The sequence below is a fragment of the Centruroides vittatus genome, unplaced genomic scaffold (assembly GCF_030686945.1).
Source record: "Centruroides vittatus isolate TY-2023 unplaced genomic scaffold, ASM3068694v2 contig_82, whole genome shotgun sequence".
NCBI lineage: Eukaryota > Metazoa > Arthropoda > Arachnida > Scorpiones > Buthidae > Centruroides > Centruroides vittatus.
This window is the reverse complement of record NW_027122533.1, coordinates 416,241-433,653: the sequence shown is the minus strand read 5'-3', so window position 1 is coordinate 433,653 and position 17,413 is coordinate 416,241. Positions and strand designations below refer to the sequence as shown.

Below are 17,413 nucleotides of genomic sequence, written 5' to 3'. Positions count from 1 at the left end.
AATCCCGATAGTATGGTTTTTTTTATAATTCAACTTAAAACAATTCACATGTCTTGATTGACAAGCAGAAATTATATTTAAACCTTATTAAATGTAGCTCAAAGTTTCTATTGATAATTTTATTTAGGTGTAATGATGAATATTTAATGTAAATTGATTTTTATGGAGATTAGTTCATAAAATGATATCTTTTGATGAACTTTTTTAGGAGAAAGTGTTCCTGAAACAAAAACTTCGCTTCACAAGCATGACGATGACGAATATTATGATATTCACATTCACAAGAGGCATACCCTATTTAGTGGGACCGAAGTCATTCAAACCAGATATTATGGTTCCGACAAAGTGATTGCTGTTGTAATAAGAACAGGTTAGTAAAATTTGTTTACAACTTACGTTACAGATTAATAACAAAATTTTTCTATTATTTATAAGATTAAATCCAATTTAAGATTGTTGCAAATAAAGAAAATAAAGAAGTTTTGGGTATAAAAAAGTAAAAAAGTTTTATTATGTAATTGGTACAAGTCCAGTTACTTTTCTACATAGTCACCATTACAATTTAAGCACTTGTGTAGAATGGCACTAGATTTTGGATTCCTTCATCATGTGATCATCAGACACTTTTGTGATTTGCTTATGAATTTCTAAGGTTGAAGTAAGTTTCTTTGAATTTAGAAAATGAATAACACTGCATTTGGTGGGTTTTCAATTTTTGTACACATTTTAACCCTTGACAAAAACAGTAATAATAAGCCCTACTGTTATCAAAATGCTACTTGTGTTAAGCTAACACATCAGAAAACAAATTGACTTGAATTGATGATAGTCATTTACCTATGCAGAGCAGTATGTGCAAATAATTTTCATTTTCTGGATGCTCCTCACATAAATAATATGTAATTCTTAATAATATAAAAACTGAGATATGTTAATAAAATGCCATAGAATTCATAATTATATCTTCTTGATTTTCAAAGTGATCTTTCCACAAATTTGGCAAGAAAAATTCTACAAAATTAATTTTTAACTGAATAAAATGAACTAAAATCAGAATATTTTTATATTCCAAAGCCTTTGTAATGCCATGTACTTCAAATATCAGATGAATGGACAGATTCCTTTACGTAATCTTAATAGTCCGATAAAAGAATTCGACTGTTCGTTTGATATTTGAAAAATTATCAGGTTGTCATATTTATTATTTGCTGCATACCATTTATATATTTGTGAAAAATTATTATAATAACAATCTAATAGTCAGTTTTTTTTTATATAGGCTTTTCCACAACCAAAGGAGAATTATTAAGAGCCATAAAGTTTCCTCGCCCTTTAGGATTCAGATTCTATAAAGAAGCCATGCGTTTCATTTTATTTTTATTTTTTCTGGCTTCCCTGGGAATGGGCTATTCAATATATCTCTATGTGGAAAGAAAGGTATTTTTGAAATTTTAGTTTCTTTTAATTAAAAATCGTAAATTTAATTACTTTTTTCATAGTTTTAACTTTAAATTTGATTTTATTATATATAATTTAAATAAAATACGAAATATTTTGCATATTTTAGTCTGACTATTACATGATAATTTTCATTATCAATTATCTGTTTACAACTGAATGATATATGGAAATAGTTATTAAATATTTTACAAGGGACTGATATGTATTGATGATGATGTGATGATAAATTTAATAGTAAAGGAGGAGTTTTCTTTAACAATGAGTTCAAAGAGTTTAGAAAAAAATGTATTATACAAAAATTTTTATTATAATGTGTAGAAAGTTGGATATTTGCTTTTGAAAATATTAACCTAATAATAATTCTCTCTTAATAATAATACTAATCATTATTGTTTTGAAGTGAGAGAACTCTGTAGTTTCAATGAATTGGAGAACATTGCTGGTCTAAGGCAGGGACAGCCAAACATTGTCATGTTAGGAGCTATATACTGCATGTCAAAAATACATGAGAGCAATATATATATATATATACATACATAAATACATACAAATACAGTGGTGCCTCGTATAACATACGCCTCGAATAACGGACGCTGCGAACAACGGACTTTCTGTTTGGCCGTTACGTGACTCGAGCAACGGACTGGCTGCGAACAATGGACTTTCTGGCATAATTGGTGACTGCTCCATGGGTGTGTTCTTTAATAGCAGTCGCTCTGTGTCTCCGCTACTACGGGAGTGCGCTGCTGTTTGTAGGCATTTAGGAATGACGGTGAAAGAAAGAAAGATGGCGGCTCCCGCCTGTTGATAGTATCGTGATGGAGGAATCTATAATTCTAAAATATGAGCTTTAAAAGGCAAAAGAAGGGTCCCAATTGTAAAATTTAACCATAAATGGATTATTTGTTGAAAGAGCATTCAAAATAGCCTCGAAAAAAAATTCATAAAGACATTTACATCACCGCGTGTGCTAACTCGCGCTTTCACAATTTCTAAATTCTCATTCATAAAACCACATAATGGACCCGGAAACGAAACTATCTGAGCCATGGAGGACGCCATGTTGCTTTCCACTGTAAACTACTGCTACAAGCGGCCGTTTTTGCCGTTCGACGGTGTGCACTCCCACCGGAATTTAGGAACGTGTTCCGTAGGAATTTTTAAATGGATGTCGCTCGCGCAGAGTTACACGGAGGAATAAAAGAATGCACCCCATGTTCATTTTTTATGATACAGTACGGTTATTTTATGCTGCGGAACGAATTAGATGTTTTAACATGTATTTCTATGGGAAACTGCGTTTCATATAACAGACGTTTCACTTAATGGACGTGCACCTGGAACGGATTAAGTACGTTATATGAGGCACCACTGTATTGAGGAATAGCACTAAAGTTGGACCCCTACCCTAATTACTCTTTTGCAAATTTAGCTGGGGTTTTCCAACCAATTTTCCAAAAGAAGTGTTGCAAACTAGCATTAAGTGGAGTAATGTTACACAATCTTGAAGATTTTAAAAATAAATTGTGCTAGGACATTGAACAACTTTGTTGTATTGTAATAGAATTGAGGCAGAGCTGGAAAGAAAGGAGTGATCCCTCACCTGTTAGGCATAGAAGAGGTGATGCTTTTTTTTTTTTTTTTTACCTTTTGACCATTGGAGATGCTGTCCTTGCACTGGCCAGTGCAAGATCCGGGGATCCAAGATTAAAGCAATTACCGTCAATTACTTTGTTCTTGGATTTTGTTTTTTCCTTGCCTATTTTCCATTAGGTGCATGCAATGCTATTTTTTTTTTACTCCTAGGCCTAAATTCTATTAGACACAATCAGTCACATAAGAAAGCATGGATATTGTCACTTTTACTCCACTCTATATCAAAAACAAAGTCAAGGACCACTATTTTTTACATTTAAATGGACTTTCAATATACTTTTGGATTCCTTGTTGTAATTAATGGAAAATAGTAAAGTTTTATCAAAATTGGCCTATTAAGTTTTGAGAATGAGCTCAATTCTATAAGCTCATAGAAAGTGTGCTAGCAACTGTGAAACACTGCATGACAAAGTTGCAAGATTTGTGTGACATTGCTTTGTTGCGTGCAATCGTGTTATGACCGTATACCTTGGAAACAAAGTTATAGATCCCCATTTTTTATTACATTTTTGGATTCCTCATTGCAATTAATGGAAAATGGCAAAGTTTTGAGAACGAAGCCAATTCTGTAAGCCACAAAGAAGAGGTTTTGCTAACATTCCATCTCAATAATTGTATGGGAGACACAGTAAGGATCTAGAAGAGATGTAGTTGGGCCACCATGGGTTTACAAGGGAAAAATGACAGATGTGAAACCTATAATCAACAGCTGATGCAGAATAGATTGCTGATAAATAGCATCTGTTTCCCATGACAAAGATGGCTGATATAAGGATAAGGAAAAACTGTACAGTCTTTCAGCATTAGATTTATTTACTTGAAGAATTACATACATGCAAGTACTGAGGAAGACATTTTTAAATGTTGAAAGTACTTGTATTTATTTAATTCATGAAGTAAATAAATCTAAAGCTGAAAGACAATACAGTTTCTACCTTATACTATATTTGGGGTCATATGCAAGTATATAAAATTTTACAATTTTAGGTGGCTGATTTATAACCACTGGCTTTAAGTAAATATTATCATACCCACTTCTGTGGAGAGAAAAAATAGTTGTGACACATTCTCAGCTTAACTCTGGTTCAAATGTTGCCCACATCTGCATCTGTGTGCTAAGCAGTATGTTTTGCTCAAAAAATTTGCTACAGTCACCCTTGGTCATCAATGATGAATGCAACACTGGTCTAAATATGCTATTGCATCACAAACACTGACATATTCACCATCTCACTTGCACACAATGGGTAACCATTGTCCAAGGACTGACCACTAATGTCAGAAACTTACTCCAACAGATGAAGTGGACTCAATGCATGAAATTTATCAGTAATTCATAGTAAAACTGCAAGCAGATGTGACATCAGATGGACAAATTCAAGCAAAAAAATCCACATCTCACTGTTACAAATTAGAGATTGTTGATCAGAAAAGGACACAACCTTATTTCACAAAAAATGCTTGAACATATCAAACAATAAGCTGCAGAACAGATACAGCAACATATGCAGATTCTAGATCATACCTCAACAACAGTCACACATGAAAATATACATAGCATAACATGCACTGATGAAAACATAAATACAACAATTATAACAGTAACACTATACACCCAGAATCAATCAACACACTAGGCTAGTGTAGTACTTGGTATTGCTATTAACTGAGTATAATGCAATCTGCACACACAAAAATAGTTGTTATTATTAAAATTTGAACATGACATTAGCATATGCAAAACTGAACATGAGAAAGGCTTATTAATTATAATGGTAAAATAGGAAAAGTGCCTAAGGTGTCAGACTACACTGTGGGGATCCTAGAATAAATATGGGCAAGGTACCCCACAGGAAATTTTTAAAGATTATTTGTCATGATATGTTGGGTCTACTCTCTCATTATGAGTATAGTCTCATATTGAGTATGTAACTTTGTAATATGAATTATGTCTGATTAATAAGACCTTCTTGCATTCAATCTTTCTCGGGTTTTACTTAAACTAGTAGAAAAATCCAAAATGTGTTGTTATACAGTAATCAAATATATATTATTTTCATAAAAGATAATGGCGGGATCATTAGTTATGTATTCAAAGCACTTTACTAATCAATTTAGAGTTTACTTTATATTTTCAATACCATTTTTAAAATAGTAAATAATTTAAAATACACATTTGTTATTTGAATACGTTTGTTAGGTTCCCGTGTTACAGACTGTGCTGCGTGCACTCGATATAATTACCATAGTCGTGCCTCCCGCTCTTCCCGCTGCACTAACCGTGGGTATTGTATATGCTCAGAACAGATTGAAAAAAATAGGAATATTTTGTATCAGTCCTCCTCACATTAACATTGCTGGAAAATTGAAACTCTTCTGCTTCGATAAAGTAGGTTTATATTTGTTTGTATTTGTAAGTATTAAGCTTTATGCGTAATATTAAATCAAAATTAAATTGTTCTTGAAATTTTCAGACAGGAACATTAACCGAAGATGGTTTAGATTTATGGGGCGTTGTTGCTGTGGATGGTGGAAGGTAATTTTCTTATTAATTATTTTAAACAAATTTTATTGATTAATTTAATCAAATATGTTTTATAAATTTTATGAGTAACTTCAATAATATGCATATATTCTAAGTTATTGCTGATTAATATTTTTAATATCTATTGTATGTGCTAATTGAGAATCAGAGTAAGACTCTTTATAAATGGTACAAATACATCTTAAGTTTCGTTATGCACATTTGTTATCAGTAATTATGCAACGTAATCAAAAAGTTACTATATATATTTATAGTATGAACAATAAAATTGGCTAGTTTTTGGTAGTAATGTTATACTAATGGTCTAAGTCAGTGATTCTCAAAGTGGGGGTCGCGACCCCTAAGGGGGTCGTGAAAAATATTTGGGGGGGTCGCTGAAAAATTGATGCCAGATCAATTTTTTTTCAAATATTTTATAAATTTACTATGGATTCATGTTTAGAAATAATAGAAATAAAAAATATATAAAATAATTTTTACTTAAATAAATTGCACATATAAATAATAAAAATAATATAAATATTTAAATACGAGCCTAACCCCCTCCCTCTGGGATGTTTTTTGACACATACTTATTCTTCGTGGGTCCTTTGAAATTTTTAAGTGCAAAAGGGGGGTCGCGGTCCAAACAGTTTGAGAAACACTGGTCTAAGTGACAAATGTTTACATCTTCTGATTATTATCTATGGAGTGTAATTAAAAACTTAATTTATAAAAATAATCAACTTATGAGGTGTGTTCAAAAAGTATTGAACCTTTGGTCGTCAAAAATACATTTATTGATTTTGAGGTACAAAACTCTAATCCCCTTCAAAATACAGTAGAGCATCGATTATCTGACCCCCGATTAACCGACTTATCAGTTAACCGACCGCGTTCTAGTAGGCAAATTCAAATGTCCGCTAGTGATGTGGCGCTACAATATTTGGTTATGTCTTGGCTACTTTAATATTATTTTTGTTAAATTTTTGCATGTTTTAGCTGGCAGCACTGGCTCGACCATGAAAGGGAGGCTAGTATTAAACCAGGCCTAATACACAATACTAATAATGTATTTTTCATACTTTTCGGTCATCCGACTTTTCAGTTATCCGACCAACCCCAGTCCCCAACTAAGTCGGATAATTGATGCTCTACTGTAGTCTCCTTGGTAATGTATACACTTCTCCCAGCACTCCTTCTGCCATTGCTAAAATACTACTGGAATGCCTCTTTTGGAATGGCCATCAGCCGGTCCTTCGCATTCTGCATGATGTCTTCTCTTGACTCAAATCGGGTTCCTTTTAGAGGCATTTTCAGCTTGGGAAATAGCCAAAAGTCACACTGAGCCATACTGGGCAAATACGGAGCACGACGAACCACAGAAATGTTGTGTTTGGCGACGAAAGTCTGAATGAGATGTGCAGAATGGGCAGGTGCGTTATCATGATGGAGCTGCCAAGTTTTGGTTGACCACAGATCTGGTCGTTTGCATCGCAGAGCATCACAAAGATGACAAAGGACCTCCTGGTAGTACTCCTTTGTGATGGTTTGGCCTTGTGGTGTGTACTTATGATGCACCACCCCACTGGAGTTGAAAAAAACCGTCAGCATGACCTCAACATTGCTGCTGACCTGGTGTGCTTTTTTTGGCCTCGGGGATGTTGAATGTTTCCACTGTGATGACTGCATCTTGGTTTCTGGGTCATACCCATAAACCCACGACTCATCACCTGTGATTACAGTGTTCAGGGAATTGGGATTACTGCTTGCATTATCTAGCATGTTCTGTGAGATTTCCAGATGCCTTTGCTTCTGCTCCACTGCTAACGGTTTCAGTACGAATTTTGCAGACACTCTCTTCATACCCAAATCCTTGGTCGAAATTGAATGTACTGATCCAATGCTTACTCCTGTCTTGTTCGCAAGTTCTCTGACTGTGATATGACGGTCCACCATGACCAAAGTTTGCACTTGCTCAATAACAGTCTCATTTCGGCTTGTTGAGGATCTGCCTGAACGTGGTTTGCTGCCCACTGATGTGCAGCCATCTTTGAAGCGGTTGTACCATTCCTTTATCTGTGTGTTGCTCATAGCATCGTCCCCAAAAGCATGTTGAATCTTGCAGATAGTTTCTGCTTGGGTATCGCCAAGCTTTTGGCAAAATTTGATGCAATATTGCTGCTCGTGTTGTTCAGTCATTTTCCAACTTATTGTAATCTGACGAGTGCTCTCTAGACGTCCTGACTCACAGGCCGACTGCCAGCAACTGATGCTTTTTGCAGGCGGGAAAAAATTCCAGACTGTGCATGACTGTCCACTCCACATATCCACTGAAGGAGGCCTCCCATGCGTCATTAGTTTATGTGGGAAAAATAAAGGCCTGATACTTTTTGAACACCCCTCATAATCTGTCTCAATTTAAGAAAGCATTTGCAATATTTATGAGAAATATCACTTTGATGAAAGTATAGAGATTGCTTGTAAATATGATAAAATGTGTAGATATATGTTTACAAACACAAGGGACTCAAACATTTGTAATGTAATTAAGGGTAAAAATGTATTTTTTATTAAAGCCACCCAAACAATGTGCCAGATTATAGTGTGATATAATCTTGTAGATCGTTTGGCTTTAATTAAAAATTGGGTTAATGTGTAGTTTACATTTGCATTTTTGTAGTTATTTGTAAGACTTTTTAACCACCTTATCTTTTTTATTAAAATACAAAAATCTTGTAGGTTTTTCATAGTTTTTATATTAATACAATAATTTCTAAATACTTCAAGAAAAGTTTTATGAATTTATTATATTTTACCAAATTTTATTTTGAATTATTTAATATAATAGTCAATATTCATTAGATATCTTCCATAAACTATATGATGCTATTTTTATACTTTCCATTATCAATAAACACTACATGTAATCAATATCCAACAAGAAAAAAAGTATAAGAAAGCCAATGTTTTCATCTATGTTGAACAGGCATCGTCAGGATAACTCAATGAAAATATTTGCTTTCCTGTATTTTTTCTGGCCAGATATGGGTTACATGTAGTATTTATTTACATATACCCTGTTTACTGAAAGAGGTTTTTCAATTTTTTACTATACTTATTTGATATATTTCGGATTATTAATTCCGTATTAAAATTTATACTTTTCAGCTTTTGTTCGGCCGTACATGATCCAATTACCTTGCCAAAGGATTCGCGACTGATAGCATCTATGGCCACATGTCACTCATTGACGATGATTCATGATAGATTAGTGGGAGATCCTTTGGATCTGAAAATGTTTCTATCTACAAAATGGGTAAGATTTGAATTTATTTAATTGACTCTAAAACCACTGTGTGTAATTATTCTAGCCAATAGCATTTAGTGGAAATAACATACCGTCTTCTGGAGTATATATGGTGTTTGTTTGTAAAGTGTCAATTTTCAACTGTTCTAGCTTATTGGTAAATTAAAATTTATTTAAGATAATTAATTATGGAAGTATTGATTTAGTTTCGATTACTTTTTACATAACTTGCTTTATATTTTGTTTATCAGTAAATAATTATTTAATTTCAAATAATTTATTATTTATACTTACCTGAACCACAAATTTTGTTGTAAACATTACAAGTTACTTTCACACATTTTATCTTATTGAGAAACAAAGTTACAAGTAATACATCTTTTTATTAATTTATTCCGTGTTATATATATGAGATCTTTGCTTATTCAAAATTACTCTTCTTAAAAACATTTTATTGATACATTGATTTCAAATGCCAAATCAACTGAAATTTGTGTCTCAAATTAAAGCATTGTCAAAATTAATCATTGTACACGAAATTGGATTGCATTTCACGGAATTTTATATTTTGTTTATTTTCATACATCTAATGCATAGTCTTATTGTTGCGTAGAATCTTATTAATGATAATATTTCTACGTAAATCAATTCAATTTAAGAAGAATATATTTATGGAATACTTTTACCTTTTGAATTAAACTTTTGTTTTTTAAGTTATATAATAACATTTGTGGGAACGCCGGGAGGTAGGACAGAGTCGTACCTCCTTTTTTTCGGCGAACAGGTCGGCAAGACCCACCCCACTGTCAAGGATGGCTAAATTTTTATGATATCCCGACTTGTCGGGATGGGTAATTATTTGTCAGGTCGAGTGGAGGAAGTGTTTGGGTTCGTCGATAAGTTTAAGGTGATATTTGAAATAATGGAACCATGATGAAAACAAATAACAATTTATTTAGACGGATAAACAAAATACAGAAAATCTAACGCGTCCGGTTCCTAACCGTGGGGGAGAGAGAGTTTACAAATTTCGGGGTCATACCTCTTCCTAGGGTAGATCGGTTGTAATCGATGTACTGATCGTCTCGGTTCTCCGGTCGTGGAGGTAAGTAGGAGGATCGGTCGGGGCAGCTTGTTGTCGGCGGGCTTCGGTGACTTCAGGTTTTGGCCCTTGATTCTCGGGACAGATCCTACAGGTTGGGCGTCTTATGCGGACCTTCAGCGACCCCGTTCTCAGCCTTTCCCCCCCCTTATATACCACAGGTCACGTTATCTTCGATCACCAATCGCGATAGTGGGTGAATTGCTGATGATTCGATCTCTGTGACTCAGTTTGGGTCCGGAGGGAAAAGAAGTGCGTTTTGACGGCGGAAGGCTGCACATCCGGAGAATTTCGACTGTTTTTCCAATTTCTCACGAGGGGATTTGAACAATAAAAAAAAAATTTTGTTGCTGGGTTAAACCCGGTCCTCACACATTCAAATATTTATAGATACAAAACAAAAATTGTATTATTCTTAATGAATTTATATTGGAAAAAGTGAAAAAAAAATCTTCAAAATGGGATTATTAACTAAAATTAGTATAAAAATTCCTTAAATTTAGTAAAAATGAATGTTTATGAATGGAACAAACATTTTCTACCATGTACAATTGCCATCTTCGGGTTCTGAAATGGAATTAATAAATAGAACAGAAAGCACATTTAAAATTTAAAAAATTTGAAAATTATAAATTTAAATAGGAGCATAAAAATATTTATGGTCCTGCACAAGTGACTAGCTTCTAGAACCCAAAAACTGCCATTGTACATTGTTGAAAATGTTTGTTTCATTAATATTAATAAACATTCTATTTTTACTGAATTTAAAGTATTTTTGATATTAATTTAAAATTTATATTGGTTAAAAATATGTATATATTCACGAAGTTAAACATATTTCATTTTTTTTTTTTTCGTTTTGGCTTTTTTCTCTTGCAGGCAGTTGCTCTCTTGTATTTGATCCCAAGTTTGCTGAATGGTGGATCTGGCCCTTAACTGCCTCAGCCATTTAGCTGTGAAGTCAAATGTGTATTCTCAATTAAATTTTTTAAAGTAAATTTGTCCCTCATCATTGCTTCGAAACCCTTATTAATAATGTTATAGTTCAGTTAGTTTAAGGTAAACTATTTTAACATTAAGTTGTTAAATATTTTGTATCATTCCACATTTAGAATATCTAAAATTATTGTATGTTAGAATTACTTTAATGTCTTGTATAACTAAGCTAAATGTTTAATGTGTAGATGTAGCAATTAAGTTAAGATACAGTTTAACATATACAGCTGTAATGGTGGACAATTGGATTAGTAGAAACAAAAATTAAATATGGAGCATTGAAAGTAAAACAAGAGTGAACTACTTTGCAGATTTATATTTATGTATGGTATGAATGACAGACATTATTGACTAAACTTAAGGGTCTAAGTCTTTATCTTTTAGTTCCTTCCATAGAGTTACACTTAATGGTGATAATTAAGTTTTCCACAATTTACAGATGGATTTTTTTTTCAATGGGTCTTTGCAATCTCTGCTTCTTCCCAATTGCTTGTTGTGTTTTATTGGTTATTAACTCTTCAGCCAAAACTATGTTTGTTTCCTCTTTTTTGAATGCTTTCTATGTTCTTTTGTTATATCAGTAAAATCTATATGTAGTCCCAACATTTCTTTTTTACATAAGGTTTGTTCAAGGAGTAAAACATTTTGTGATTAACTGCTAGAAAATGTTAAGTCTTTATCTTATCTGTATCATATTCTTTCAACCATAAATTGTGTTAATTGGTATTAGACCTCATATATGATATTGTATATAGATAAAGTACATGTTTATACAAAGACACACTAGCATAATGAAACTGCATACTGATTTAAAATTATGCAAAACTTTTCTAATAATTGGTGTTATAAATGAGATAAAGTTTGAAGTTTATTTATCAAATTTATTTATGCAGTAAAAATGTGCTTATCTCTTTCAGTGTTTAGAAGAACCCGGTCAAGATAATAATAAATTTGATTTACTGGCACCTACTGTTGTTTATCCCACGGATGATCATTTAATTAAAGTAAGATAATTTTTAACGTTAATTATTACTCTTAAACAAAATTATATCTGCAATGTTAAATAGGAAGAACACGAAATCGGCATTGTCCGTCAATTTCCATTTTCTTCGACTCTCCAACGTATGAGCGTGGTGTGCAGGACACTCGGAGCCTCTCATATGGATTTGTACGTTAAGGGAGCACCGGAGAAAATTGTTTCTCTTTGTACACAAAATACAGGTTTTGATTTATTTATTAATGCAATTTTTTTATTTTAATAATTTAGTAGTTAATTTTATTTGTATTTTATTTTATAATTTAATAATAATAATAATAATAAGCATTGCATTTGCGATGTACAATATAACACTTAAATTACAATGAAATGTATAAATATTAAATCTCATTCTCTTAAGTAAATTTTTTATATCTTCAGATATATTATTGAGAAAGTATTGAAAGTAAATATAACACTTGCCTAATTATATTTAATGAATCTAGGGATTTAACACCACATAATCCTTTGGATAATGGATCTTTTAGGTGTAATGTTAGAGAGAAATTCATTAGTTAAAGTCCTGCAGAGAGATGATACTAAATTAAACTAAAGGTAAAGTTAGTTGTGGATATCAGAGATATCTTGGGCTCCAAACTGTTTATCTCCCATTTTTTTTCAGGCTTTCTCTTGTTTTCTCTTATTTTAAATATTTTTTTCAGTGGTACCATCATCTTATATTTCGTATAAATTTGTCATTTGTTCTATATTTTTGGGAAAGTTATTTATTTATTTATATTGTATTCATTTATAAATTTATTTATTCATCAGGAAATACTACATAAATTTTTTTGATTTTCCATAAACTTACAGGAATGAACTTAAACTAATGTCAATGCCAAGTATCTTTTGAAGGAAGACTTCAGAGATTTATCTGTATAAATTGCTAAACCTCTGAATGATGACATGACAAATCTAACTCTTCGCAAACATCAGCAAAAAGACATTCAGTGATGAGCACCAATACCTATCTGTTTATGAGGCATGCTGTTCCAATTGTAGACAAGCTATTTGCATATCATTGTTGTGGACTTTGGCAGAATCATAAGATTGTCTCATCAAGACTAATAAATACCATAATAAAGCATTATAACAAGTCTTACCATGATGAATAAATGATAAAAGCTCAAATGATCTGGCAGATGAAAGTGGCATGTGATACAGTTTGTTTTTTTTATGTGATGAATCTTGAGGGAAATATTTTTGCATAGTAAAATTGCAAAGTACATGACATTAGCAAGCAATAAAGTTTATTTTTTTGGATTTGGCCTAGAGAATATTACACAAATTGTAAGCAGTTGAGACTTTTTTTGTCTGAACACATTGACTAAGCAATCAAAAAATTGCACCTTGTTTTTTAATGCCACACCATGCTGGAAATGTTGAAGCTCTCGGGATATACTTTTGGCAGTGTTACTAATACAGACATTAGTACAGAATGCAGGGTGTAAAAGTGCTTAAAAAGAATTTTGGAGACTACAATATCTGAAAATTGGAATTTTTGAGAGCAATAAGAATGCAAGATGGACTTTTGAGATGGTGAAAAATATATGAAACTGCATTCTTATTGCTCTCAAGGAGACAAGGGACAATTGATGCATATCTTATAAAATGATATGCTTATAGTGATGAATGGTTTATTATCTCAATTTGTGGCAGAGATAATTGGGCATAATGCCGATATTGAGAAACTTAGTCATCATGTTTCTTTGACTTCATGGGATTGGCATCTTACAAAAACAGAAAATGAAAGTTTATGAAGAGAAGATGGTCGATATGAAAATTATACTGATAATAAGAAACAAATATTGATATTTCCTTTGAAACTTTTTGCTTGAAGCAACTACAGATGCTTGTAGATTGCCTGCCAACCAGCAATATTCTGTTGATAATAAGTCTTGTAAATTTATAAAATGAATGAAAACAGATTTAGCCTCTTCCAGCAGAAGTATTTTAATTTTTATTGATGAAATGTTTTTAGCCGACTGGATAGCCATCTTCATGACTACACCAATAATGAATTGGAATGTAGAATATAGAATACAGTTTTAAAATATGAAAAATGACAAAGTTGTAGATTGGCTTAAAAATGAAGCAAGAATAGATTTGCAAGCAAAATGAAAGAAAATAAAATAAAAAGTACATCCAAACAAATATCAAGCAAAAATACAGTATGACTCATGATATACAGTAATATATCAGTGTCAGTAACTCTTTATTGGCTTAAAACATATTTCTGGGCTGTGGAATTCATGTATTGACTATAGAGACTACTATCCTTTAGTTATTTTTTTAACAAATTTTGACATATTTATAAATATAATTTTATTACACACACAACTTAATCTGTACTTTTATCCTAAAGCACAAATTATACCTTGTAATAAGTTTCAGTTATATCTATAGTTTTTAACAATTTTCTTTTATTAAATTATATTACTATCTTCTGTTTACTAACTGATTTTAAATTTCTTTAAAGTTCCCCATAATTTTGAGACACTTCTGCAAAATTATACTCTTAAAGGATTTCGCGTGATTGCTTTGGCTTGGCGTCCATTAGAATCTAAATTAACATGGCATCATTTACAAAGAGTTAAAAGGTAACTTTCATTAAAAAAATTTAAATTATTTGTTAGTGATAAATTAATCTAAATTAAAACTTATTAATTATATTAATATATAATATTACATAAAGTTTTGATTATAGTTTCGTATAGGATAGTTTTGTTCATTCTGAAATACTTCAAAAACAGCTAGAGTTTAATTTATAAATCATTAATTATTGGATGTTCTAAAATCACTTTTTGAAAGATTGCAACATTTTTGTACTAAAATCAGATATTTTCATATTATATTGTGAATTTGATTTAGTTAATTTTGATGGATTAGGCATTAATGATTACCAGAATTTCTCTTTTAAATGAAATAACGAGTATATAAGGGATATAATTATACATATATCTGGGACTTATTTCTTCCTGGGGAACAGGAAGCGGTCATTTAGGACTCTCTAGACTGTTGGGGACTTCTGTTCTCTAAATTAAAATTTTCACCTTGCACTTAACTTTATTTTTAGTTAAAATACATTATGTAATAATAATTATTATTATAACAACAACACTATTCATTTTAAACTTAGAAATTTTTTGAAAATGATATTTTATTGTAGTTTTATTGGATTATCTATTAAATATTAGTTTAAGAATACAGAAAGAATATTATTGATAAAAATAAATAAACTTGAGTGGATGGGAATTAAAATCATTTACTCATTACAAGATAATTTTGTGATAAATCATTAAAATTGAATATGAAAGCAAATGTGTGAATAAATTGTAATTATAAAAATAAAAAAATGCAAATAGGAAACTAAAATTGTATGAAAATTTTGAATCATATTACATATCAAATGTGTGTGTGTATAAATCAACCTCAAGATTTTTTGCTCAAAAGTTTAGTTTAACTTACACCTGCTATGTAAGTCAACCTTCAAACATATAGTAAGCTAGAATTGACATATGGATGTGATATATACAGAGTGCATGATAATGTCCTTACACACTCATCTAACTGACGAATACAGAAGGTTATGATCATGAATGTGATGTATAATTATAGTAAAGTGACTACGTGCTACAAGATATTTTATCACTTGGGGTACCACGAGTGATAAAATCTGGAAGTCTGCACTCATCTCTTGAAAATGATGTGCACATACAGTGTCATAGTGTGACCGATTTAGCACAAAAGGATTTGAATAGAAAATATCAAGTGCTAATGGACACATTGAGCATGGATGGTAAAATGTGTATTTCTTGTTTTTTCTCATTCATTTCTTGTGTATTTCTCATTTTCTTATATCTTTGTGCTGCATTAGGTTAATGTGTCCTTATATATTGACGTGTTCGTTGCTCACACATGTCCGTATATAAGGACTCTACATCCTGTATACTGTAGTGTATGACAAAGAATATATATAAGACCACATCATTTTCATTCAGACATTAATCATAACTTTTGCTGCATAATGTACAGTACATGTTATAAAGCTTGTACAAAAAGGTGTGTTGGAAGATGATCTACGTAGGATATCAAGCAATAAAAATCATCAGTAAGTTATCTTGACAAGAAGTTCATTGTATGTAGAGTCCATTAAACACATTATTGGAGATATTGATTTTGGGTGTAAAGTATTAATAGTTTACATAGGACAGTGCTATGGTAGTATTACTACATACAGCAGATTAGAGTATGTCTTCGCTTATTATCTTTCATTTGTATTAATGATGTATGGCTGGATTATTGGTTATTAGAAATTATTAGATATAGTATGTGGTGTAATGTTTGTGTATACTAAAATTTCATTATTATACCAATATGCATGTTAAATAAGTTTAAACAAATTTTAGCTGGAAATGTTTTTGGTAGTAGGATGGAATTAGTAAGAGGTGAACAGCAATTTTTAGTTCTGTTCTGCTCATTTGCCATTCTAAGGAAGGGTTTCTATTTTATACCTGTTGACCCTAGTTTGGGAAGACATTTTTTGTTTAAAAATGGTAGGCAAATTGTATGCAATTATTTTTAATGCATATAATTGGGGCTGGATCATCGCATAGATAAATGAGACAAATGTCTAGGGCACGGTCAAACTGTTTATTTTGAAAAAATTTGTAAATATGATAGTTTATTTTTCAGAATTTTTAAATAAAGTTTATTCATATCTATATACAGTACTTACTTTTTTTAAAACTAGCTTGGCTTTTATTTAAATTATCTTTTTTCATTATTCAATTTACCTTTCATGGGTAAAATATTATATTATTTAAATATTAACCAAAAAGGTTAAATTAAACAATATTTTAAAATATTATTGTTATCGTATAACAACTTTTGTTAGACATTTAATAAAATAAATTTCAATTTTTTAAAATTTATAAACCAACTGTTCAAACTTTTCCAGAAAAACTAAAATTTATTGTTGTATATTAAATATTTTTTATTAATAAAAATTTAAGATTTGTTTTAGTTTTTCACATTATTTAGTTTTGTTTATTTATTGTTTTATATTTTTGTGTGCTGTATTTCTTGTGGGAGAGAGAGAGGGCCCGGTAAGAAGAAAATGTCTAGGGCCCCAGTGGGTTAATCTGGCCCTTCATATAATTTTTCTTGATATATATGTTTTTAATATTAACTTCAAGAAAACCTGTAAAATTTTAAAATTCATACAATGGAATTAAATGAAAATTAGTCACAAACTCTCTACATTTATATTTTCTAATATTTATTAAACGTGTATATAATTTTTATAGAAATCTGCATAATAATTTC

At 31.2% G+C, this 17,413-nt stretch overlaps 1 pseudogene; it reads left to right on the top strand.

Annotated features, from left to right (window-relative positions):
* The window catches only part of LOC136982306 (polyamine-transporting ATPase 13A3-like), an 83,973-nt pseudogene that overhangs the window by 48,927 nt on the left and 17,633 nt on the right, over nucleotides 1–17,413 (top strand).